The 7,500-nt window shown below is 34.2% G+C and overlaps 1 protein-coding gene across 1 annotated transcript in view; it reads right to left on the bottom strand.

Moving 5' to 3' along the window:
• tfr2 (transferrin receptor 2) overlaps nt 1-7,500 on the bottom strand; it is a 41,457-nt gene that overhangs the window by 33,633 nt on the left and 324 nt on the right. The gene's annotated exons all lie outside the window — the stretch shown is intronic.

The raw sequence follows: 7,500 nt of genomic DNA on the forward strand, positions 1-7,500 counted from the left end.
CTAAAGTAATTGCCGTTAAAGTAATTGGTGCTTAAGTAATTGGCACTAAAGTAATTGATGTTAAAGTAATTGGTGCTAAAGTAATTGGCACTAAAGTAATTGATGTTAAAGTAATTGGTGCTAAAGTAATTGCCGTTAAAGTAATTGATGTTAAAGTAATTGGCACTAAAGTAATTGATGTTAAAGTAATTGGTGCTAAAGTAATTGGCACTAAAGTAATTGATGTTAAAGTAATTGGTGCTAAAGTAATTGCCGTTAAAGTAATTGGTGCTTAAGTAATTGGCACTAAAGTAACTGGTGTTAAAGTAATTGGCGTTAAAGTAATTGGCGTTAAAGTAACTGGCGTTAAAGTAACTGGCGTTAAAGTAATTGGCGTTAAAGTAATTGGCGTTAAAGTAACTGGCGTTAAAGTAATTGCCGTTAAAGTAATTGGTGCTAAAGTAATTGGCACTAAAGTAATTGGCGTTAAAGTAATTGGTGCTAAAGTAATTGCCGTTAAAGTAATTGGTGCTAAAGTAATTGGCACTAAAGTAATTGGTGTTAAAGTAATTGGCGCTAAAGTAACTGGCACTAAAGTAACTGGTGTTAAAGTAATTGATGTTAAAGTAATTGGCACTAAAGTAATTGCCGTTAAAGTAATTGATGTTAAAGTAATTGGCACTAAAGTAATTGCCGTTAAAGTAATTGGTGCTAAAGTAACTGGTGTTAAAGTAATTGGCACTAAAGTAATTGCCGTTAAAGTAACTGGTGTTAAAGTAATTGGCACTAAAGTAATTGCCGTTAAAGTAATTGGTGTTAAAGTAATTGGTGTTAAAGTAATTGGCACTAAAGTAATTGCCGTTAAAGTAACTGGTGTTAAAGTAATTGGTGTTAAAGTAATTGGCACTAAAGTAATTGACCTCTCGCCGGCCCCTCCCCCAAAACGTCCATTGTCCAATCACACATCATAGCAACCGTTACAATGTGAGCAGGTCCGACAAACATTGACTCCAAGCAAGATGGTGAAGCGGTGCGCCCACGGTGTTTGTAAATCGGACACTAGATACCCCCTCTTAATACATCCATGGATACCCCGAGAGATTGTCTGGAGGAGTTGTGTTTAAATATCACGCCCCAATATATTCTGGGTTTTGAGGCCTCGCCCCTACAATTTACGACATGGCGAGACGTAATCCGGCTGAGAAGCGGCACTTTTCAGAGGTGGAGATTGAAACCCTGATATCTCCGGTTCATTTGTACTAACGTGTGTACTATTTGGCAGCCTGAAAACTGTTATTAAAGACTGTATAAAGAATGCGGAATGGAAAGAGATCACTGATGCGGTCAACAGTGTTGCCGTGGTAAATCGGACTCCAGCTGAAGTTTATTTAATTTATAGCCTACATCCTTGACACATGTATTCTGTAGTCCTAATAGTAATATACAGGTTTATATTGCAATCTCTTAGGCCTACATGTAGGTGTACTTATATTTAAATAAACACACAGTAGCAGAGTTTATGTAGTGTCTTTTATTTTACTCATGTTTTTTTCATGAGTCAGAACGAGGGCCAACGTGAGCGGTGCCTACAATGGATAAAACCGTGTGGACGGCCCCACTCCCAGTTAAATGTGTCGAACATTACGAAGCATAAATACGTCTGCTCAAAGCTAAGGCTAACAGCTAACTAGTTACCGTGTTGTCTAGATCTACTAACTAGAGGCAAGAACACAAATTGGACCAAAGTTATGATTATCATGGATATCATTGCCAGAATGTTAACCTACTCTCTAAGCTAAGTTTAACGAGCCCTTTAGCTTTAGCCAACATTAGTTAACATGTTGGCTAACGCTAGCTACATTAGCTGCTGTTGTGTTGGGTCTTTGAGCTCCCCAACTTTATTTTTCGTCAGTTTACAACAAAGTCGAACATTTGAATACATCCCTCCACTGCATACTGTAACCCCTTTTGCTTCGATCTGGAGGATATCGCGGAGGTATTGCTCCAAAAAAGGTCACTGACACACACGGGTATACCTCCTCCCGTCATGGCAATCTGTCGCGCTGGTCGTGTTTGACCATTTGTTTGTCAGACGTAGCAACAGTAACTAAGGGGGGCGGGGCTTGGCAAAAGGCTAATTGGCGTCTTTAAAGTAATTGGCGCTAAAGTAATTGGCGCTAAAGTAATTGGCGTTAAAGTAATTGGCGTTAAAGTAACTGGCGTTAAAGTAACTGGCGCTAAAGTAACTGGCGCTAAAGTAACTGGCGCTAAAGTAATTGGTACCACCGCTTTGGCGCAAGTAACGGCGCTAAAGTAACTGGCGCTAAAGTAACTGGCGCTAAAGTAATTGGCACTAAAGTAACTGGCACTAAAGTAACTGGCGCTAAAGTAACTGGCGCTAAAGTAACTGGCGCTAAAGTAACTGGCGTTAAAGTAACTGGTGCTAAAGTAACTGGTGTTAAAGTAACTGGTGCTAAAGTAACTGGTGTTAAAGTAACTGGTGCTAAAGTAACTGGTGCTAAAGTAACTGGCGTTAAAGTAACTGGTGCTAAAGTAACTGGCGCTAAAGTAACTGGCGTTAAAGTAACTGGTGCTAAAGTAACTGGCGCTAAAGTAACTGGTGCTAAAGTAACTGGCGCTAAAGTAACTGGTGTTAAAGTAACTGGTGCTAAAGTAACTGGTGCTAAAGTAACTGGTGCTAAAGTAACTGGCGTTAAAGTAACTGGTGCTAAAGTAACTGGCGCTAAAGTAACTGGTGCTAAAGTAACTGGTGCTAAAGTAACTGGTGTTAAAGTAACTGGTGCTAAAGTAACTGGTGTTAAAGTAACTGGCGTTGGCTCGTTATTACATGTTAGTTTTGACAGGCCTGTGTTATTACATGTTAGTTTTAACAGGCCTGTGTTATTACATGTGTTATTACATGTTAGTTTTGACAGGCCTGTATTATTACATGTATTATTACATGTTAGTTTTGACAGGCCTGTGTTATTACATGTGTTATTACATGTGTTATTACATGTTAGTTTTGACAGGCCTGCGTTATTACATGTTAGTTTTGACAGGCCTGTGTTATTACATGTGTTATTACATGTTAGTTTTGACAGACCTGTGTTATTACATGTTAGTTTTGATAGGCCTGTGTTATTACATGTGTTATTACATCTTAGTTTTGACAGACCTGTGTTATTACATGTGTTATTACATGTTAGTTTTGACAGACCTGTGTTATTACATGTGTTATTACATGTTAGTTTTGACAGACCTGTGTTATTACATGTGTTATTACATGTTAGTTTTAACAGACCTGTGTTATTACATGTTAGTTTTGACAGACCTGTGTTATTACATGTTAGTTTTGACAGACCTGTGTTATTACATGTTAGTTTTGACAGACCTGTGTTATTACATGTGTTATTACATGTTAGTTTTGACAGACCTGTGTTATTACATGTGTTATTACATGTGTTATTACATGTTAGTTTTGACAGACCTGTGTTATTACATGTGTTATTACATGTGTTATTACATGTTAGTTTTGACAGACCTGTGTTATTACATGTGTTATTACATGTTAGTTTTGACAGACCTGTGTTATTACATGTTAGTTTTGACAGACCTGTGTTATTACATGTGTTATTACATGTTAGTTTTGACAGGCCTGCGTTATTACATGTGTTATTACATGTGTTATTACATGTTAGTTTTGACAGGCCTGCGTTATTACATGTGTTATTACATGTGTTATTACATGTGTTATTACATGTTAGTTTTGACAGGCCTGTATTATTACATGTGTTATTACATGTTAGTTTTGACAGGCCTGTATTATTACATGTGTTATTACATGTGTTATTACATGTGTTATTACATGTGTTATTATATGTGTTATTACATGTTAGTTTTGACAGGCCTGTGTTATTACATGTTAGTTTTGACAGGCCTGTGTTATTAAATGTTAGTTTTGACAGGCCTGCGTTATTACATGTGTTATTACATGTTAGTTTTAACAGGCCTGTGTTATTACATGTTAGTTTTGACAGGCCTGCGTTATTACATGTGTTATTACATGTGTTATTACATGTTAGTTTTAACAGGCCTGTGTTATTACATGTGTTATTACATGTTAGTTTTGACAGGCCGTGTATATACATGTGTTATTACATGTGTTATTACATGTATGTTTTTGACAGGCCTGCATTATTACATGTTAGTTTTGACAGGCCTGCGATTATCATGTGTTATTACATGTTAGTTTTGACAGGCCTGTGTTATTACATGTGTTATTACATGTTAGTTTTGACAGGCCTGTATTATTACATGTGTTATTACATGTTAGTTTTGACAGGCCTGTATTATTACATGTGTTATTACATGTGTTATTACATGTGTTATTACATGTGTTATTACATGTTAGTTTTGACAGACCTGTGTTATTACATGTTAGTTTTAACAGGCCTGTGTTATTACATGTTAGTTTTGACAGGCCTGCGTTATTACATGTGTTATTACATGTTAGTTTTAACAGGCCTGTGTTATTACATGTGTTATTACATGTTAGTTTTAACAGGCCTGTGTTATTACATGTGTTATTACATGTTAGTTTTGACAGGCCTGTATTATTACATGTGTTATTACATGTTAGTTTTGACAGGCCTGTATTATTACATGTGTTATTACATGTGTTATTACATGTGTTATTACATGTGTTATTACATGTTAGTTTTGACAGATCTGTGTTATTACATGTTAGTTTTAACAGGCCTGTGTTATTACATGTTAGTTTTGACAGGCCTGCGTTATTACATGTGTTATTACATGTTAGTTTTAACAGGCCTGTGTTATTACATGTGTTATTACATGTTAGTTTTAACAGGCCTGTGTTATTACATGTTAGTTTTAACAGGCCTGTGTTATTACATGTTAGTTTTGACAGGCCTGCGTTATTACATGTGTTATTACATGTTAGTTTTGACAGGCCTGCATTATTACATGTGTTATTACATGTGTTATTACATGTTAGTTTTGACAGGCCTGCGTTATTACATGTGTTATTACATGTGTTATTACATGTTAGTTTTGACAGGCCTGCATTATTACATGTGTTATTACATGTGTTATTACATGTTAGTTTTGACAGGCCTGTATTATTACATGTGTTATTACATGTATTATTACATGTTAGTTTTGACAGGCCTGCGTTATTACATGTGTTATTACATGTGTTATTACATGTTAGTTTTAACAGGCCTGTGTTATTACATGTGTTATTACATGTTAGTTTTGACAGGCCTGTGTTATTACATGTGTTATATTACATGTTAGTTTGACAGGCCGTGTTATATGTTATTACATGTGTTATTACATGTGTTATTATATGTGTTATTACATGTTAGTTTTGACAGGCCTGTGTTATTACATGTGTTATTACATGTGTTATTATATGTGTTATTACATGTTAGTTTTAACAGGCCTGTGTTATTACATGTGTTATTACATGTGTTATTACATGTTAGTTTTGACAGGCCTGTGTTATTACATGTGTTATTACATGTTAGTTTTGACAGGCCTGTGTTATTACATGTGTTATTACATGTGTTATTACATGTTAGTTTTGACAGATCTGTGTTATTACATGTGTTATTACATGTTAGTTTTGACAGGCCTGTGTTATTACATGTGTTATTACATGTTAGTTTTAACAGGCCTGTGTTATTACATGTGTTATTACATGTTAGTTTTAACAGGCCTGTGTTATTACATGTTAGTTTTAACAGGCCTGTGTTATTACATGTTAGTTTTGACAGGCCTGCGTTATTACATGTGTTATTACATGTTAGTTTTGACAGGCCTGCATTATTACATGTGTTATTACATGTGTTATTACATGTTAGTTTTGACAGGCCTGCGTTATTACATGTGTTATTATATGTGTTATTACATGTTAGTTTTGACAGGCCTGCATTATTACATGTGTTATTACATGTGTTATTACATGTTAGTTTTGACAGGCCTGTATTATTACATGTGTTATTACATGTGTTATTACATGTTAGTTTTGACAGGCCTGCGTTATTACATGTGTTATTACATGTGTTATTACATGTTAGTTTTAACAGGCCTGTGTTATTACATGTGTTATTACATGTTAGTTTTGACAGGCCTGTGTTATTACATGTGTTATTACATGTTAGTTTTGACAGGCCTGTGTTATTACATGTGTTATTACATGTGTTATTACATGTGTTATTATATGTGTTATTACATGTTAGTTTTGACAGGCCTGTGTTATTACATGTGTTATTACATGTGTTATTATATGTGTTATTACATGTTAGTTTTAACAGGCCTGTGTTATTACATGTGTTATTACATGTTAGTTTTATGACAGCCTGTGTTATTACATGTGTTGACATGTGTTATTATATGTGTTATTACATGTAGGTTTGACAGGCCTGTGTTATTACATGTGTATTACATGTTAGTTTTGACAGGCCTGTGTTATTACATGTTTTGTTATTACGCTGTGTTATTATATGTGTTATTACATGTTGGTTTGACGGGTATGTGTTATTACATGTGTTATTATTTGGTTTGGAATATATTATTACATGTGTTATTACATGTTGGTTTTGAACTGTGTTATTCATGTGTTATTACATGTTAGTTTATGAATATGTGTTATTACATGTGTTATTACATGTTTTATTACATGTTAGTTTTAACAGGCCTGTTTACATGTGTTATTACATGTGTTATTACATGTTAGTTTTGACAGGTCTGTGTTATTAATGTGTTATTACATGTTAGTTTTGACTGTGTTATTCCATGTTGTTACTTGTTATTACATGTTAGTTTTGACAGACCTGTGTTATTACATGTGTTATTACATGTTAGTTTTGATATGTGTTATTACATGTGTTATTACTGTGTTATTATATGTGTTATTACATGTTAGTTTGACAGGCTGTGTTATTACAGTGTTATTACATGTTAGTTTTGACAAGCATGTGTTATTCATATGTTATTACATGTTAGTTTTGACAGGCCTGTGTTATTACATGTGTTATTACATGTTAGTTTTGACAGGCCTGTGTTATTACATGTGTTATTACATGTTAGTTTTGACAGTCTATGTTATTACATGTGTTATTACATGTTGGTTTGACATATGTGTTATTACATGTTTATTACATGTTAGTTTTGACAGGCCTGTGTTATTACATGTGTTATTACATGTTAGTTTCGACAGGCCTGTGTTATTACATGTGTTATTACATGTTAGTTTCGACGTTGTTATTTATTACGTGTGTTATTACATGTGTTATTATATGTGTTATTACATATTAGTTTTAACAGGCCTGTGTTATTACATGTGTTATTACTTATTACATGTTAGTTTTGACAGGCCTGTGTTATTACATGTGTTTTGTTTATTATGTGTTATAATGATTCATGTTTAATTACATGTTAGTTTACAGGCTATGTTGTTAATGTGTTATTACTGTTAGTTTGACAGGCCTG

The sequence above is a fragment of the Perca fluviatilis genome, chromosome 12 (genome assembly GCF_010015445.1).
Source record: "Perca fluviatilis chromosome 12, GENO_Pfluv_1.0, whole genome shotgun sequence".
Taxonomy (NCBI): domain Eukaryota; kingdom Metazoa; phylum Chordata; class Actinopteri; order Perciformes; family Percidae; genus Perca; species Perca fluviatilis.